General features: G+C 44.3%; 1 protein-coding gene and 1 long non-coding RNA gene across 17 annotated transcripts in view; one reads left to right on the top strand and one right to left on the bottom strand.

Annotated features, from left to right (window-relative positions):
- CDKL5 (cyclin dependent kinase like 5) overlaps positions 1–1,953 on the bottom strand; it is a 193,887-nt gene extending 191,934 nt beyond the window's left edge. For 11 of the 12 annotated variants that reach the window (XM_072137929.1, XM_072137927.1, XM_072137935.1 and 8 more), the window contains exon 1: positions 1,840–1,953. The gene's annotated coding sequence lies outside the window, so the exon portion shown is untranslated. Of the gene's footprint in view, positions 1–1,395; positions 1,781–1,839 lie in introns of those variants that run through there. The other variant, XM_072137928.1, reaches the window with a different exon arrangement.
- LOC140119177 (uncharacterized) overlaps positions 645–20,258 on the top strand; it is a 60,713-nt gene continuing 41,099 nt past the window's right edge. For 3 of the 5 annotated variants that reach the window (XR_011853343.1, XR_011853344.1, XR_011853340.1), the window contains exons 1-2: positions 2,189–2,272; positions 2,554–2,629. This is a non-coding gene — a long non-coding RNA (uncharacterized lncRNA). Of the gene's footprint in view, positions 701–2,188; positions 2,273–2,363; positions 2,457–2,553; positions 2,630–20,258 lie in introns of those variants that run through there. The other 2 variants (XR_011853341.1, XR_011853342.1) reach the window with 2 other exon arrangements.

The following is a 20,258-nucleotide window of genomic DNA, read 5'->3' as shown; positions in this document are numbered from 1 at the left end:
ACACTCTTATGATTACTTGGGGTTCCTCTAGATCAGACCCCTAGTAATAAATTACATCCTTCAGATTGTATTATTTATTGGAAGACCTTATTCACATCCTGATTAAGTCTTACAAGTCTTCACAGACATGACGGGTCTATCTCTTAGTCAACTGCTAAAGCTCTGTGTACCTCAGCATTAGATATTTTGGGGTTTCATCATATATTGGGGTGATGATCTTATCACTGTACTGGGCAAATACTAGGGCCACATAGGGCCAATGAAATTTGTTCCTGGCAGCTCTCTTTTCATCAGTGGTCCGGATAGCCTCATATCTCTAGCTGTCCTCCACTATGATCCTCTCTAGATCACTGAATCACTGTCAGTGGTGCTCTTATTTTATGAACTGATCAGTTGTAACGGTTTCTGGAAAAGCTGGGTGTGTATACAGGCACCATTCCATCTACTACAGTCATTACTACAGTCCATAAGAGGCTCAGTACATCCACCTAATTATTTCTGCGGTTTTAGATACAAAGCATGCATGAAAACAGATTTTCCGTTCAGGATTGCAGGAAAGCTGTGTTGCAATGCCATTGATGCTGTGATAGTGATCACATTGCTTTCCTTGGTAAACTGAACATCATTTTTTTGTCCATTTTCCAGTCACATATGGCCGATCATTGAAACATCAGAGTCCAATCAGCAGATCAGCTCAGAGGTAAGTGTCCAGCTGCCATCTTCATAAAATTAATTTCTTTCCTATCTAGAACTGGGAAGTAGCCATCTTTACACCAACATAGAATTCATTCCAGTCTGAACACAACACAACGTATCAATTATTGGGAACTCTGTATCCTCCCCATACAACAAGTGGCATCCAGAAAGCTACTTCACCAGAAGTGATGTAACCTGGACTATTGATGTGCCCTATGTCCTAACACTATACTGATTCTATTTATACCACGCACATACATATATAATTACAGTAATGCAGAACTAACAGTACATGGCTGTACAATGTACACTTACCCACCCTCATAGTAAGTGAGTAATGTCGGCAAGACAAAAAAACAAAGCCATTACATAATAATGATATAACATATGAGATATAGATATGTAGATTTTAAATATAATGATCAGTGGACTGGACTGGTATGTAAATCAATGAAGAACTCATGACTGAAATCTTAAATTACACACAAAACTATGCAGGACCAATCCTAAATCCCAAATGACATGCCCATCAGTAGGGCTAATCTTTTCAGGAGGAATAGGAGGATACCCCGCAGCCTGCAGAGCTACAGCATGTTAAAAATAGTTTGGACTGGAGGATCCAGAGCGCTCCATCATATGTATGAATAACAATAGGTGCTACTGCAAAGATGCCCTCCTAGCATTACTCACACTACCCACCAGAGAGGGAGAGATGGGAGCTGCACATTTCATATCCCCAGCAGCTGCAGCAGGAGCATCATCAGGTTGTCATGCAAAATGGAAACGGAAAACGCCACCAGATCTCTGCAGTGTGAACAGGGATTAGATGAGATCATGCATGATGAGGCCAATCCATGCTATGCCAGGGAAGGCTTTGATGAAGCAGGGCACAGGAGACCTAATAGGGAATCATGGCAGGGATGAGCCTGGCATCAGGGGACCAGTGCAGGAGGGATGCTGTCAGGTGTCCTGCCCGCAGATGAGGGGGCGTCAGGCTGAGATTTGATGGAGGGAGAGGGGTCTAGCGCAGGAGCATGGTAGATGGGGGTCGCAGTGCATGTAAGAAGGCAGTGGAGGGAATCCCTGCTCCTGGGGGCACAGGAAAGCCCGGCTCCTGTTGCTGCTGGCAGCGCTGTCACTCACCTGTGCCCGCGCTCCTCTCCGTACCTCCTCCTCTCTCCTCTGCCGCTGTTTTCCTATCAGGCAGCTACTGAATACAACCAGCAAGAAGAAGAAAATATTAAGCCCCGCCCATCCGTCATTTTGCCCCCGCCCATCAATCACGCCCCTCTGCGCCAACACCTGCCCACTCTTTCTGCAAAGCGGCGTCTCCTCTGGTATTCTACTAGTGAGCGACTAGGGATTTCGACCAATCGGAAGCTGTGAACGAGAAGGGCTTAGTGACTGATCGTACAGCCAGCCAATTGTGAGAGGCAGGAGGCGGGCATAGCACGGAGGAGGGAGAGACTGCAGGTGTGGAATGCGGAGGGACGGGATAGGTACAGGAATATGTAGGGGCGTGGTTTTATTTGTCTCCTAGGCAACATCCAGTGGAGGCGTCCAGGGTGACAGGCGGGTGTGTGGCTTTACTAGGACACGCCCTCTTGATGTACAGTATAAATACAGAATTCAGTGTAGGCGGGACAATAGAGCAGGAGTTCTGAAGACTAGGGAGCTGTTCACATGAGCGAAGTGTACATAACTAGTAGTGTCCTTGTGTGATGGGGATAACCAGAGCTGGAGGATGAGACTGGATTTCTGTAAATAATATGTGAAGTAAAATGAAGTTATTCTCAATGGAACCAAAAACTTACAAAAGTAAAATAATTTTCCTTTTTTTCCTCTCCAAAAACACAGTTATCTCTGTCCACAGGATGTGTTACTGCTGCTGAGCTGCATCCACCTGTGAAGTCCTCCTGAAGGTAGCATGCAGGCAGGTGACACTCTCTTTCTGGCACAAATCATTTAAGACTATGATTGGGGTGTACACCCCATGTGCTCATAAAGAGAATCTATTGGGTTATAGCAATTTTTTTTTGTGACCCACCTTGTAAATGTCAAATGAGTGTGTGAATATACCAGCCATGACCATGTACAGAGCCTTAACCCCTGCCCCTCAGTGTGCCCACAAAATATTATATGCCCTCACTTATAATACCCTCCCCCTAGTTGTGGGGTCCCTTTCCTGGAGCCCCCATCCCTTATAATGTTCATACCCCCAAAACTATTATGGCGCCTCTGTGTGTAGCAGCCCAAAACATGTGTTTCTCCATCTTATGCCACCCTTTTGGAAGCTCCTTATGCCCCTGCAACTTTTATGCACAACATTGCCTCTGTCTGGTCCCTGCTACAGCTGCATCAGCACCAAGGGCGCCCCATCTATCTACCAGGGACACATACTACAGACCCTCAGGGCTGCCCCAGGGAGAACCAGTACCACAGCCTCTCCCTCTACATCATTTCTTGCCAACACCACCTGCTGGAGACCTGCCAGGCTGTGGGACAGCCCTCCGGTCCCCATACCAAGCAACGTGCCTGGGCCACAACCGCCAGCCACTCCGGTATTCCGGCCCCGGCTGTCTCCAGACCCCAAGAAAAAGCTAGGCCCCGGTGGGGGATGTTGCACCCCCTTTTCTGTACCACTCCCAGTGCACCCCTTACCACTCTTTTCACCTATTTTCTCAGTAATAATAAATAAAGATTATTATTATCATTATTTAATAAATAAAAGCTCACTTTTCTCCCGCTGCCTTGCAGCAGCCCTGTATTTTGCTCTGCTGTAGCTATATGTGCCGACAAGCGTGATGACATCATCACATTGTTCCTCTGCTGCATGCTGTAGTGGAAGAGACTCCGTAATGGAGAGGTGAGGCTAATGATCCCTGTGCAACACCCCTGCCAATGCATAGGCAAGGTGATTGTTGTGAATAGTGCCCTCCCCTTGTCAGGATCTATCTGAGCCTGCGCAACTCATCCAGATGCTACTGCTTAAAAAAACTTAGTAATCGCAGCTGTAGCCAACGCCTGGTAAGGCAAGAGTTAACAATACATAATGTTAGTGTCCAATGATGTTCTTGTAAAGCAAGCTGGAAGTTGAGTGGAAAAGTGCTACCACCTGACCAAGGGAGTATATAAACCCCTGGTGGGCGGGAGCACATGGTCTTAGGGCTAAGGGTGCGGTCACACGTCGCGTTTACTGCATGCGTTTAAAACCGCATTGCTACAGCTGAAGGGAGATTTGCCTAATTAAACAGCTGTTTAATTAGGCAAATCTCGCTTCAGCTGTAGCAATGCGGTTTTAAATGCATGCAGTAAACGCGACGTGTGACCGCACCCTTAGTCTGGTTCAGTGTCGGACTGGCCCAGCGGAGCACCTCCGGTGGACCCCGCTAACTGAACTTACGGGCAGGAGAGGACACCAAGAGGAATAAGACCCACCCACCAACTCAGAGCTTCAGCCCCAGCTTTGGCTTCAGTACAGGCTTCTCGCTAGAGATCCTGTCTCCCTCCCTCTCCAGCTACTCACTAGCGATCCTGTCTTCCTGCCTCTCCAGCTACTCACTAGCGATCCTGTCTTCCTGCCTCTCCAGCTACTCACTAGCGATCCTGTCTTCCTTCCTCTCCAGCTACTCACTAGCGATCCAGTCTAACCGGCCTCTCCAGCTACTCACTAGAGATCCTGTCTTCCTCCCCTCCCCAGCTACTCACTAGCGATCCTGTCTTCCTCCCTCTCCATCTACTCACTAGCGATCCTGTCTCCCTCCCTCTCCAGCTACTCACTAGCGATCCTGTCTTCCTGCCTCTCCAGCTACTCACTAGCGATCCTGTCTCCCTCCCTCTCCAGCTACTCACTAGCGATCCTGTCTCCCTCCCTCTCCAGCTACTCACTAGCGATCCTGTCTTCCTGCCTCTCCAGCTACTCACTAGCGATCCTGTCTCCCTCCCTCTCCAGCTACTCACTAGCGATCCTGTCTCCCTCCCTCTCCAGCTACTCACTAGAGATCCTGTCTCCCTCCCTCTCCAGCTACTCACTAGAGATCCTGTCTCCCTCCCTCTCCAGCTACTCACTAGCGATCCTGTCTTCCTGCCTCTCCAGCTACTCACTAGCGATCCTGTCTCCCTCCCTCTCCAGCTACTCACTAGAGATCCTGTCTTCCTGCCTCTCCAGCTCTGTGCTGTGCTGATCACATTGTTATGCAGTCGGCAGTGACAGGAGGGGGAGGCTGAAAGAGTTGCACAGGAAGTAGAGGGAGCCAGAAGAAAAGTAGATTATGGCAGTTTCCTGCAGGCTGGTTCCCCCTCTTTACTGTACTCTGCATCTCCCTCCTAACTTCATTATTAGCTCTTCTGAATTATTCCTTATTTTTCCATTTCCCTTTCCACCTGTGTCTCCCTGCAGCTGCTCACTTCTATGTTTACTTCTTACTGCTGTACTTCTTATCTGATATATCCCCCAGCTGGTTTTACTCCTGCAACATCCCCCACCGGGGCCTAGCCTTGTATTGGGGCCTGGAGACAGCCGGGGCCCGCAGTACCTGAGTGGCTTGCGGCCTAGGCACGCTATTGTCACTGTGCTTGGTATGGGGAACCGGAGTGCTGTCCTACAGCCTGGCAGGTCTCCAGCAGGGTGGTGTTGGCAAGAAATGATGAGGGAGAGGCTGCTATAGCGGTTCTCCCTGGGGCAACCCTTTGGGGTCTGGAGTATAAGTCCCAGTGTAGTGGATAGGGTGCCCGTGATGGTGACAGCCGTAGTGGCAGTGACCAGACGGAGGCAGACGTTGGACAAAAATAACTTACAGTTCTTTATTGGAACCGACAGGAACATTAGCAACGTGCCTTAACAGAATGGTAAAATGCTGGAGATGTAGTTGGAGGGAGCCACAGGATGGATCATCAGCCTGGATGCAAAGGGCAGGCTGGAAGATAGCTGTGTCCTAGTAGGATGCTTCAGCTTGTCCTGGATTGCTTCAGGTATCACCCTTGAAGGTAGGATGATACCCCTTTCCTCTCACTAACTAGCTCTTAGTTCCACTCTTCAGGCAGGGAGCTGGGCTCACCTGCTTTGGTCTGGTGTGCTGGCTGCACAGACTCCACTGAGTCTGTCTTCCTGTCTAACTAGATTAGACTGCTCTGTTCAGACTCTTAGGTCTGTCTGCCTTCTTCTTCTGACCTCTCCTCTGAGAGAGAACTCTTCTAGAAGTTTCCTGACCAGGGGTTTTGTTACTCCCACTGGTCAGGTGGTGGCTACTCCTCCAATTACATCTCAGCTCACAGACAGACAGTGTAACACATGTGATTGGTTGCTGGAATTACATCACAGAAAACAATCAACTCCTGCCTTGCCAGGCAGGATCTACCACTGCAGTGCTCATCTGTGTTATGTAGTGACATGCTGTGGGGCTGATCTGACCCTACACAGGCTGCAAGCTACATGGTGGGACGTATTCGCAACAACCACTCTGCCTTGCATCGGCGAGGGTGTTGCACTCCCTTGTTCCCCCCCCCCTAATCTTTTCAGTCTTATCATCTGATCACCCCCAGCAGCTTTTATGCCCCCTCCAAGCCCCAGCTGCAGATCTAATGTGATTGCCTTAACTGCTGTCCAACAGTGAAGGCAAAACTACAAGATCCATTGTGTAAGAAAGGTAACTATTGACTCTTTTGAGTATGAATGTATTGTATAAACTTTATCTAATATATATGTATGTATGTGGAATGTAGATGTGCATATGATGCAAGGATGTATGTGGAATGTGCATGTACAGGTGGTATTTAGTGTGAATAATAGTGCAATTTACATTTGTATTCATGTAGAATGTGTAAATGTTCATGAAGGTTGTATATAAATGTAATGCTTACTTATGAGGGTGCGGTCACATTATGCGTTCTTGGTGCATTTATAAACACATTGAAAATGCATGCGTGATTGCATGTTTACCATGTGTTTGGCTGGTTTTAATAAATTTTTTGTTTCATTTCTGAAAGTGTAAGCAGCTGTGAAAATGTTAGTAGAGCTGCTTACACTTCCAACAATGAAAAAAACGCTTCCATTGTAGCCAAATGCATTATAACATTTAAAGGGGTTATCCGGGTATAGAAATATACTTATGGCCGGGCTGGGGCGGGCTATTTAAAAGTAACAAACGTGTACATACCTCCTCCGGCGCCGCTGATGTCCCACACCGCGGTTCGTTTGATCCGTGCCCCTGTTTGTTTACAGGGGCACAGAAGCAGCACACAGGGAGCTTCCGGCCAGCGATGTGGCCGGCTCCTCTCATCCGTCCCTATTTCTCAGCGTTGTAAGCCCCTGTATACAAACCGGCTCACAGATGAGACGGACCGCGGCGCGGGACATCAGCGGTGCCGGAGGTACACGTTTGTTATTTTTAAATAGCTCGCCCCAGCCCGGCCATAAGTAAATTTGTTTACCCGGATAACCCCTTTAACATTTATGGGGAATGCACGCTTAGGGCGTTTTCATTGCATTTTACAATAGCTGAGGAGAGGTGATTTAACAATTTCGTGTACCTCTCCTCAGCTGTTGTAATGCGTTTTAAATGCCATCAAAGCGCAACATGTGAACGTGCCCTGAGGGCGTGTTCACACGTTCCACTAGCGCCGCGTTCATAATGCACCGCTAGTGCACAGTGGCCGGGTCTCGAGCCGATCGCATATGTGTTTCCTGGGAAATGCATACGATTGATAACCCGATCGCATGCGCTTCTCTGGAAACGGATACGCGTTATGAACGCAACGCTAGCGAAATGTGTGAACGCGGCCTCAGGCTGCGGTTTTGAAACGCATTACAAGAACAGAGGAGAGGTACAAAACGCAATATAAACATGTTAATATATGTGTTACCACGTTGTTAACGTAAATGTTAACTTCTTGTTTACGCTGCATGTTAACAGTAATGCAATTGGACAACTCAGCTCCTCAGCTGTTGTAATACGTGTAAAAACGCAACCAAAACGCAATGTGTTATTTTAATGTTAACAAAATGTTAACAAATGTCTTCATAGGAACATAGGCTACATAGGAAGTGAAGCAGAGCCGCTCGCATGGTAAGCGCCAAGCGCGTACCTCCCTGCGCCGAAGCAGCTTCAGGTGTAAAGTTTAAAAAGTGTTTTAAACCGCGATACAGCGGTTTAAAACACTAACAAAAATAAGCTCTCGGTATTTCCTTCTTATACCTGCCACTTCAAGTGGTAGGTTTCCTTTAATTACACTGCGTTTACAAAAAACAATGTGAATGTGGTGTTAACACATGTGTTAACATGTCATCATAAAACTGAAACATTAACACAATGTTAATGCATGTGTCAACATTGCATTAAATTGTGTTTTGTGAACACGCATGTTAACAATAATATAAATAGGCAAATCTCCTCTACTCGTTGTATTACATTTTAAAGGGTGATGACAGGCGTGCCGTACCCACCGGCTATGGAAACGCCTGTGATCGGGAACGAGCCGCCGGTGGTTTGCGTTCATTTCATGCAAAACACCGGCAGCTCATTCCCGGTCGCAGGCGTTTCCATAGCACCGCCAATGCGATCGAGCCGCCCCGGTGGGTGCGGCTTGTCTGCGTTTGCAAACGCAGACTAAGCGGCACGTCTGACATCACCCTAAGGGCACGTTCACACGTTCCGCTAGCGCTGCGTTCATAGCGTGACGCTAGCGCACAGGGGGCGGAGTTTGGGGCGATCGCATATGCGTTTCCAGAGAAACGCATGCGATAGGGTTATTAATCGCATGCGTTTCCCGGGAAACGCATATGCGATCGGCCCGAGCCCCGCCCACTGTGCGCTAGCGACGCGTTATGAACACGACCATAGCGGAACGTGTGAACGCGCCCTCAGGGTGCGACCACATGTTTAGTTTTTCAGATGCAGTTTTTGATGCCCAAACCAGGAATGGAGTAAAAGTAGGAGGAGCAGCAGAACCTTTCAATTATTTGTCTCATCCATTATCATCCACAACTGCTTTTGACTTCAAAAACTGCATCTGAAAAACTGAATGCGTGGACGCACGCTAAAACGTGGTTTAAACACAATGTGTGAGTGCAACCTCAGGGGAAAAAATAAACCAAGATTGTTGAAATAGAGCCCTGAGCCCACTAACAGCAACCACAGGTGCATGAGAACATTGCATATCAACCAGGGCAAGTCAGGAGACTTAAGCCCAGAGCCGAGATCCACCACCTGGACTCCGCTCCATCTCTATCAGCCCAGCCTGAACCTGCTACCAGGCTGTGTGTAACCTTCCTGTTACCAGCTCTCCATGACTCTTCCAGCCTGCTGAATCTACTGCTAAATCTGCTGTTATAGTTTGGCCGTTTCCTGCTGTTGAGTAAAGAACTGAAAGTTGATTTGCACAACGTTGCCTTGGTCTGATCCCTGGATACGGCTGCTTAACATCATGGGCTTCCCCATCCATCAACCAGGGATTCCTCTTACAGACACTCAGGGGTTGCCCCAGGGAGAACCCAGTACATCAGCCTCTCCCTCCATTTCTTGCACACACCACCTGCTGTAGACCTGCCAGGCTGTAGGTCAGCCTTCTAATCCCTATACCAAGCACCGTGACCACAGTGTGTCCTAGGCCGCACTAACTAGCCCCTCCGTTGTTCTGGGCCCAGCTGCCTCCAGTCCACAAGAAAAGGCTCGGCCCTGGTGGGGGATGCTGCATCTGCTTCACCATAGCAATCAGTAAAGCACATTTACCGGTTTGATATGTCGGGGACACAGCCTGGTCCGTTATGATGGGTATATATTATTTAGAAGCACAGTGTTGTTTTCTTGATACATGAAAGTGTATGTTACTGTGGTATTTTTAGGGGTTCAGCATGTAAATGGGCAACAAAAAGACATCTGGAAGGGGATACAGCAGTGATCTTTCACAGCTTGGAGCATTATTTTTTCTTTTTATTATCCTGCCCAATTAATACAATAACTACAGAGGACTTTATACTCAATGAATGTTCTAGAAACTAGAAAAGCTTTTTTCAAAATCTGAAGTTAAAAGAGAACTTTAGGCAAAGAATCACTATTGTATAAAGCATGTTTTTCACATTGGAATGTACAGTATATAAGTTATGTGACATGTTCCCTTTGAAATGTTCAAAGTGTTCATGCAGGGACAAAAGGGAACTGGGGGGTCCTGGGGGAACAGAGAAAATCAGCGATTGGATAAAAAATTCCTTAACCACCTTATCCCCTGCAGCCAGATCTTGTTTCAGTGAACACAGCTGATTTTTGTGGCAAATAACCTTTTTAAGAGCAATCAGAAAAGCGAGTGTGGGAGCTTTGTGGCGAGTGTGTATTGTTCCTAAGTGTGTGCAGTGTCCAAAGTGGGAATTTAGGATTAAGGGACTTAAGTTTGAGGGACTTTAGCAGATAACTGCTGTATTTTGTGTTACGTTTACTGTGAATCTTCCTTTCTTCCGTATTTTTCTTGTATTCCTTATTAGCACGATGAACTTCATAAGTGGCATTGCTACACAGTGTACATCCTGTGCCATGTATACTTTCCTTGAACAACCATTCGAGGGGGAATACTGCTGTGGGATGTGTGAAAATTGCTCATCTGGAAGCCCAGATTCTGGATCTGAATGAGCGAGTTTCAAGGCTGCGGGCAATTGACAATATGGAGCAAAGTTTACTGCTCCTGGAGCACAAACTCTCTGGGAAAGATAGGTGTGGGGATAGAAGTAGAGAGGTGCAGAAGTGAGGGGACAGCTAGTTGGGTAACATGTAGAAGGCGGGGTAGAGGGAAGAATTGCAGGGAGTCTAGTCCTGATCTGGTGGACTCCAATAAGTTTGCCAGGCTAGTGGATTCTGGGGTAGCAATGCTGCAGCAAGACGTGGCCTCTAGCAACCAGGGGACTGTCTGCTCCAGTAAGAAGGGTATTGGGAGCTCAGGCAAGGTCAGACAGGTGCTGGTATTGGGCGATTTGATTATTAGGGGAACAGACAGGGCAATCTTTCACAAAGACCGTGCATACCGAACAGTGTGTTGTTTGCCGGGTGCTAGGGTTCGGCATGTTGTGGATCGGGTTGACAGATTACTGGGAAGGGCTGGTGAGGAACCAGCGGTCATGGTCCACATCGGCACTAATGGCAAAGTAATAGGTAGGTGGAAGGTCCTTAAAAATGATTTCAGGGATTTAGGCCATAAGGACCTTTTACTGAATTTTTCTCCGAAATACTAACTCTACTACATGCCACACCAGAAAGGCAGCGGAAGATCAGAAAGGTAAATAAGTGGCTCAAAAGTTGGTGCAGGAAGGAGGGTTTTGGGTTCATGGAGAACTGGGCTGACTTTTCTGTCGGCTACAGGCTCTACAGTAGGGATGGGCTGCACCTCAATGGGGTGGGTGCAGCTGTTTTGGGGGAAAAAATGGCGAGAAGGTTGGAGAAGTGTTTAAACTAGAGACGTGGAGGGAGGGCAACTAAAGACAGTGTAGATAGAGAGCTGGGAAGAGTCATAGTCCATGGGGGAGGAAGGGGGGCTGGAATAAGATTAGGTAATAAGAACAAAAGGAATAGGGAAAGAGAAAACCATATCAAGTGCACAAACAAAATGGAGGAACTGCAACTCTTAATCTTGTAGCACAAATATGATATATTGGGTATCAGCGGGACAGGGCTGGAGAGTAGCTATGAGTGAGCTGTTGCTATAGATGGTTATAGTCTTTTTAGAAATTATCATATAAATAAAAAAGGGGGAGGGATTTGTTTATATGTGAATTCTTGCCTCAAGCCTGTCCTGCAAGATGACATCTGTGACACAAATGAAAATGTGGAGTCCCTATGGGTGGAGATAAGGGGAGGGAAAAAGAATAATAAAATATTACTGGTGGTTTGTTATAAGGCTCCAAATATAATAGAGGCAACAGAGGAAATGCTGATAAGAGAAATGGATGCAGCTTCAAAGCATGGTGAAGTACTTATCATGGGGATCTTCAATTACCCAGATATTGACTGGGGGGCAGAAACCTGCAGGTTCTTCAAAGGTAGCAGGTTTTTGTCGACAACAAGAGACAATTACCTGTCGCAACTAGTCCTAGAGCCAACAAAAGGGGGAGCAGTGCTGGACCTTATCCTTACCAACAGACCTGATAGGGTATCAAAATTACAGGTTGGGGGAACCTGGGTAATAGTGATCATAATATCATTGATTTTGTATTACGCTTTACTAAGAGCCTTAGTGTAGGGCAGTGATGGCTAACCTATGGCACTGGTGCCAGAGGTGGCACTCAGAGCCCTTTCTGTGGGCACTCAGGCCATCACCAGAGATGACTCCAGGTATCTTCCTGCAGTCCCAGACAGCCCAGGACTTGCTGTGCACAGAGCTATTTTAAAGTGACAGCTGTACCTGGGACTATTTTCTGCTTTATTGGTGTCCTCAGGGGCTGGTATCAATGAAAACTGTGACAGAGCAGGGAGTATAAATCATAAATCAAATTTCTGTGCTGGCACTTTGCGATAAATAAGCGGGTCTTTGTTGTAGTTTGGGCACTCGGTCTCTAAAAGGTTCGCCATCACTGGTGTAGGGCAATCAACACTCTAAACTTCAGGAGGGCAAATTTTCAGCAGCTAAGGGAAGACCTTATAGGCATTAATTGGGACAATGTTCTCAAAGACAAAAGCCCCCCCAAAAATATTTTTCACAAATATTCTAAAAAAGACCTGTGAGAAACACATACCGTATGGGAAAATGCATAAGAGGAACAAGAAAAAGCCAATATGGCTAACTAGTTTTGTAAGGAAAGCAAAAAGCGAGAAAGATAACGTGTTTAAGGTGCTAAAATGAGAAGAGCGATGAGGCATTACAGTATTCTAGAGAGAAAAATAAATCCAGTAAAAAGCAGATAAAGGCCGCAAAAAAAAAGAGACTGAGAGAAATATTGCCAGGGAGAGCAAAAACAATCCCAAATTATTTTTTAAGTATATAAATGATAAGAAACAAAAAATGGAGAGTGTGGGCCCTTTTAGGAATAACAAGGTGGCCATGGTGGAAGAAGTTGAGAAAAGGGCCAATCTACTGAATGTCGCCTTCTTGATTGTCTTTACCCAGGAAAATTCCCTGGTGGAAGACACAATGAGGAATGTGGTAAATTCTCTTTGGAATGTCAACAGTTTAACCCAGGAAAAGGTACAGCGCCACCTCACAACCACTAAGATAGATAAAATCACCGGGGCTAGATGGCATACACCCCCGGGTTCTAGATGAACTATGTACCGTGATAGACAGACCATTTTTTTAAAAAAAAACAGGATTGAAAAGCGATCCTGGAAACTAAAGACCTTTGAATCTAACTTCTGTGGTGGGGAAAATATTTGAGGGATTTGTTAGAGATGCTATCCTGGAGTATCTCACTGTACATAACCTTAAAAACCAGTATCAGCATGGGTTTATGAGAGATCGGTCCTGTCAGACTAATTCCAGACTGGATCTGGGGGACGCTGTGGATGTTGTATATCTGGAGTTTTCAAAGGCATTTGACACCGTGCTGCATAAAAGGTTGGTACATAAAATGAGAGTGCTGGGACAAGGGGAAAATCTGTGTTCTTGGGTAAGTAATTGGCTTAGTGATAGAAAACAGAGGGTCGTCATTAATGGCACATTCTCAGATTGGGTTGAAGTTACCAGTGGAGTGCCACAGGGGTCAGTATTGGGGCCACTTCTTTTTAATATTTTTATTAATGACCTTGTAGTGGGTTTACACAGTCAAGTTTCAATATTTACAGATGATACTAAACTGAGGTCGATAGTTTAGCATTACAGAGGGATTTGTGGAAGCTTGAGGAGTGGGCAGAGAAATGGTTGATGAGGTTTAATGTAGATAAATGTAAAGTTATGCAATTGGGCCATGGAAACAAAAAGTATAATTATGTTCTAAACAGTCAATTACTTGGTAAAACTGAAGCTGAAAAGGACTTGGGGGTATTGATGGATGGTAAACTTAATTTTAGTGACCAGAGCCAGGCGGCTGCTGCTAAACCAAATAAAATCGTGGGATGTATCAAGAGAGGAATAGATTCTCATGATAAAGACATAGTTTTGCCCTTATACAAATCCCTGGTCAGACCACACAAGGAATATTGTATACAGTTTTGGGCACCAGTGTATAAAAAGGATATAGTAGAACTGGGAGTGGTGCAGAGGAGAGCAACCAAGATTATTATGGGAATGGGGGCACTAGAATTAAAATTACAGATTACAAAATTTGGGATTATTCAGTTTAGAAAAAAGACGACTGAGGGGAGACCTCATTACAATGTACAAATTCCTGAATGGACAGTACAAGGATCTCTCCAAAGATCTTTTTATCCCTAGGCCTGTGAGCAGGACAAGGGGGCATCCTCTACGCCTAGAGGAGAGGCGATTTTACCATCAACATAGACAAAGGTTCTTTACTGTAAGAGCAGTGAGACTGTGGAACTCTCTGCCGCAGGAGGTTGTTATGGTGGACTCTATGTACATGTTCAAGAGGGGCCTGGATGACTTTCTGGAGATAAAAAATATCATGGATTATGGGGATAAAACATTTACTTATTTCTTAAAGATTGGACATGATGGACTTGCGTCCTTTTCCGACCTTATAAACTTTATAATATATATACTTACCCCTTAGTGAGGCGGCCTATAAAGGCTCTAGAATTTTCATTTGCAGTGGTTAATAGCCATAATTTTTTTGTGCACTAACTTAAAATTTTTTGCATGTGTTTTTTTGGGACACATAGAGTTTAATTAAAAACATATTAAATGTTTAATTTAATTTTTTTCATTTTTATTTGGGTTTAAAAACTGAAAAAAGTCTTTTTTGTAATTTATAGTACAGATTTTTTTTTTTTCATTTCAGACATTTTATTGTTCATGATTGCAGCCTGGGACAAAAGTTTAGTAAATTACCAGCATCCAGTAAAATTCACCAGAGGTCACAGTGGGAAGTTTGTAACTGGGGGTCATCTGTAAGTGGTGTTTTTTTAAAATCAGGATGTAAAAGTACAATGGCCTTGTGCAGAAAGTTGGCAGCTTTAGGGAGTACAGTTAAATAAAAAGTTATCTGGTGGGCCTACTTAACTTTGTTCTCGATCACAGAAAATCCAACGGAATACTCAAATACAGAAAATATAACAGCATGCAAGAGAGAGAAAAAGTGTTCTAGGTTATCCATTGTGGAATGCAGACTTTGTAACAGATGAATGGTAAACATAGTTAGCAAACGATCCTTATCTCTAACATTCACATGCTCTCACTCTATCAGCTTTGAGGAATGTATGAAAGCAAAACTACATACAAAATTACATGGCATTTATTAAAAAGATAAAATATTCTTTGTACCGTGTTAGCTAGTGGTGAAAGGAGTGGCTAGGAGTCCTCAGTCGATGATACCTTTTGTTGGCTAACTAAAAAAGATTATAACAATTGCCAGCTTTCAAGACTATTTGGGTCTCTTCATCATGCATGGTATAAGACATCTGAATAGAACACAAATTTATACACAAATGGACATATTAGGGCTGTGGTTGATGAGACAAGTGATAAGAGACAGGACAATCAATGGATGAAGAAAAGTGAACACTAATGGTAATAAATGTTCCAGCACTTGGGGTGTGAGATGTTTTTATTGTCCCTTAATTGAGATCTGGTGCTTTGCAGGGATGACCCCTCCAGGCAGGGGCGTAACTACAGTGGTAGCAGCCATAGCAGCTGCTATGGGGCCCAAAGTGTCATGGGGCCCCATCATCCAACCTTACAAAGTAAAGAATGGAGGATGTACCCCATTATATACACTCACCGGCCACTTTATTAGGTACACCTGTCCAACTGCTCGTTAACACTTAATTTCTAATCAGCCAATCACATGGCGGCAATCTCCTGCAGTTCAAACCGAGCATCAGTATGGGGAAGAAAGGTGATCTGAGTGCCTTTGAACGTGGCATGGTTGTTGTTGCCAGAAGGGTTGGTCTGAGTATTTCAGAAACTGCTGATCTACTGGGATTTTCACGCACAACCATCTCTAGGGTTTACAGAGAATGGTCCGAAAAAGAAAAACCATCCAGTGAGCGACAGTTCTGTGGGTGGAAATGCCTTGTTGATGCCAGAGGTCAAAGGAGAATGGGCAGACTGGTTCGAGCTGATAGAAAGGCAACAGTGACTCAAATCGCCACCCGTTACAACCAAGGTAGGCAGAAGAGCATCTCTGAATGCACAGTACGTCGAACTTTGAGGCAGATGGGCTACAGCAGCAGAAGACCACACCGGGTGCCACTCCTTTCAGCTAAGAACAGGAAACTGAGGCTACAATTTGCACAAGCTCATCGAAATTGGACAGTAGAAGATTGGAAAAACGTTGCCTGGTCTGATGAGTCTCGATTTCTGCTGCGACATTCGGATGGTAGGGTCAGAATTTGGCGTCAACAACATGAAAGCATGGATCCATCCTGCCTTGTATCAACGGTTCAGGCTGGTGGTGGTGTCATGGTGTGGGGAATATTTTCTTGGCACTCTTTGGGCCCCTTGGTACCAATTGAGCATCCTTGCAATGCCACAGCCTACCTGAGTATTGTTGCTGACCATGTCCATCCCTTTATGACCACAATGTACCCAACATCTGATGGCTACTTTCAGCAGGATAATGCGCCATGTCATAAAGCTGGAATCATCTCAGGCTGGTTTCTTGAACATGTGTGTATGACATATATGTGATGTATATATGCTGTATCTGTGATGTATATATGCTGAATGAGTACAGAATGTATGATGTGTATACATACTGCATTATGTGTACTGTGTAACTGTAACCCACATTTGTGAGTATATAAATATGTATATTTTTTTTAGTTACGCCACTGCCTCCAGGTCTGATTCCTCAAGAGTCATAAAAAGACATAAATCCACGTGACACATTCTTCCCTGTTCTGAGAGTATTTATAGCATTTATTAAAACTTACCAATGTGTTGAAAAAACATGAAATTGGTACTCTTGTCTAATGTCGACATTTTGGCTGAAGACCATATGGGGGGACATTTATCAGTACTTTTATGCCAGTTTTTTGGCATTCAAGCCCTGAAATAATCACAATAACTTACTAACTTTTTGCCCTTCAAGCAAGCACCTGCATGTAGAGGGGACATGAAGGGGGCACGGACAGCGACGGAGGAACTGCCATAGTCTGCAAACATTTACTGTTGAATGTTCACAAGTTTTTGTAAAAATCTACAGCAGACAGAACCTGGTGTAGAATTGCTTAGAGGTGCTATCCGCCCGCAGGTCTAAGCCTCCTGATATGTCCGGTGGGTGGAGAGTGGATACCTTCAGCCAGATTGATGGGAGAAATTCCTCTGGCAAAGACGAAGGAAACGCACTGGAATTTTTTTAATATGGAATAAAGGTCATTTTGATGAGATTTACAAGAAGACGTATACATATATCTGTATAACCACAACACTGATCACTTTATATTAATTTTCTCCATGCTAATTTACCATATTGGTTTAGATCTTTCAAAAGGATCTGAAAGAACAAAACTGTTCTAGTTGCTAATCACAACCAATCAGAGCTCAGGTTTCATTTTCCTATTGCAGTTTCTAAAATGAAAATGAAGCTCTGATTGGTTTCCATGAGGAACTAAAACAGTTTTGCTTATAATGAAAATATAAGGTCAAATAATTCTATTTCACTCAGTTTCACCGAGACTAATGATTATGTCATAATGGGCTTTATTATGTTAAAATAGGGCATTGTGATGTGATAAAAATCATTATATTGTCATAAAGGGGCAGTGTGGTGTCATGTAGTGTCATTGTGATGTCATCATGCAGCGTGCTGATTTTGTAACTGAGCATTGTTATGTCATATAAGGCATTGAGGTAATAAAAATCCACTATGATGCAACATTGCTTTGTCATAAATAGTCAGTGTGGTATCATGAAAATGAGTTTTATGTCACAGTGGGACATTATGATATCAACAAGGTACAATGAGAGGTCACAATGGGACTTAATGATGTGACATTGGGTTATTGTTCGAATGGATCATTGTGATTTTGGCAATAGGTCATTGTGATGTCATGATGGGCCTTTGTGACAAAAGGTCATTGTCATGTCATAATGGGCCATTAGATCATTGTGATTTCATAATCGTCCATTGTGATGTCATAATGGGTCATTGTGAACATGGGTCATACTGGTTTCATAATGGTTTATTGTCATAGTGGGTCATAGTGATGTTACAATGGGTTATTGTGATGTCATAATGGGCCTTTGTAACAATGGGTTGTTTTGATGTTCATAGTATCATAGTATCATAGAATATAAGGCTGGAAAAAGACGCAAGTCCATCAAGTCCAACCTTTAAGAATTAAATAAATGTTTTATCCCCATAACCTGTGATATTTTTGCTCTCCAGAAAGGCATCCAGGCCTCTCTTGAACATGTACATAGAGTCCGCCATAACAACCTCCTGCGGCAGAGAGTTCCATAGTCTCACTGCTCTTACAGTAAAGAACCTTTGTCTATGTTGATGGTAAAATCGCCTCTGCTCTAGGCGTAGAGGATGCCCCCTTGTCCTGGTCACAGGCCTAGGTATAAAAAGATCTTTGGAGAGATCCTTGTACTGTGCGTTCAGGTATTTGTACATTGTAATGAGGTCTCCCCTCAGTCGTCTTTTTTCTAAACTGAATAATCCCAAATTTTGTAATCTGTCATTGTATTCTAATTCCCCCATTCCCTTAATAATCCTGGTTGCTCTCCTCTGCACCCGTTCCAGCTCTACTATATCCTTTTTATACACTGGTGCTCAAAACTGTACACAATATCCCATGTGTGGTCTGACCAGCGATTTGTATAAGGGCAAAACTATGTCTTTATCATGAGAATCTATTCCTCTCTTGATACATCCCATAATTTTATTTGCTTTGGCAGCAGCTGCCTGGCTCTGGCCACTAAAATTAAGTTTACCATCCACCAATACCCCCAAGTCCTTTTCAGCTCCAGTTTTACCAAGTAATTGACCATTTAGAACATAATTATACTTTTTGTTTCCATGGCCCAAGTGCATAACTTTACATTTATCTACATTAAATCTCATCAACCATTTCTCTGCCCACTCCTGAAGCTTCCACAAATCCCTCTGTAATGCTAAACTATAGCCCTCAGTATTTATTACTTTACACAGCTTAGTATCATCTGCAAATATTGAAACTTGACTGTGTAAACCCACTACAAGGTTATTAATAAAAATATTAAAAAGAAGTGGCCCCAATACTGACCCCTGTGGCACTCCACTAGTAACCTCAACCCAATCTGAGAATGTGCCATTAATGACGACCCTCTGTTTTCTATCACTAAGCCAATTACTTACCCAAATACACAGATTTTCTCCTATTCTCAGCAGTCTCATTTTATATACCAACCTTTTATGTGGCACGGTGTCAAATGCCTTTGAAAAATCCAGATATACAACATCCACAGCGTCCCCCAGATCCAGTCTTGAACTTACCTCCTCGTAGAAACCAATCAGATTAGTCTGACAGTACCGATCTCTCATAAACCCATGCTGACGCTGGGTTATTAGGTTGTGCACAGTGAGATACTCCAGGATAGCATCTCTAACAAACCCCTCAAATATTTTCCCCACCACAGCAGTTAGACTCACGGGTCTGCAGTTTCCAGGATCGCTATTTGATCCTTTTTTGTATATTGGTACCACATTTGCTATGCGCCAGTCCTGTGGAACATAACCAGTCCTCAGTGAATCTTCAAATATTAAAAATAACGGTCTGTCTATCACGGTACATAGTTCATGCAGAACCCGGGGGTGTATGCCATCTGGCCCCGGTGATTTATCTATCTTAGTGCTTGCGACGTGGCGCAGTACCCCTTCCTGGGTTAAACTGTTGACATTCCAAAAAGAATTTACATTATTCCTCATTGTGTCTTCCACCAGGGGATTTCCCTGGGTAAAGACAGTTGAGAAGGCGACATTCAGTAGACTGGCCCTTTCCTCATCTCCTTCCACCATGACCCCCATGTTATTTCTAAGGGGACCCACACTCTCTGTTTTTAGTTTCTTATCATTTATATACTTGAAAAATAATTTGGGTTTATTTTTGCTCTCTCTGGCAATTTTTCTCTCAGTCTCTATTTTTGCAGCCTTTATGTGCTTTTTACAGGATTTATTTTTCTCTCTATAATCCTGTAAAGCCTCATCGCTACCTTCACGTTTTAGCACCTTAAACGCCTTATCTTTCTCGCTTATTGCTTTCCTTACAAGACTAGTTAGCCACATTGGCTGTTTCTTGTTCCTCTTATGCTTTTTCCCATAAGGTATGTGTTTCTCACAGGACTTCTTCAGAATATATGAGAAAAATTCCCATTTTTTTTGGGGGGGGGGGGGTTTGTCTTTGAGAACATTATCCCAGTCTATGCCTTTAAGGTCTTCCCTTAGTTGCTGAAAATTTGCCCTCCTGAAGTTTAGAGTGTTGGTTGCCCCTTCCCTAACGTTCCCCCCAACCTGTAGTTTTGATACCCTATCAGGTCTGTTGGTT

The sequence above is a fragment of the Engystomops pustulosus genome, chromosome 2, assembly GCF_040894005.1.
Source record: "Engystomops pustulosus chromosome 2, aEngPut4.maternal, whole genome shotgun sequence".
Lineage (NCBI taxonomy): Eukaryota > Metazoa > Chordata > Amphibia > Anura > Leptodactylidae > Engystomops > Engystomops pustulosus.
This window is presented reverse-complemented; position numbering and strand designations above follow the sequence as displayed.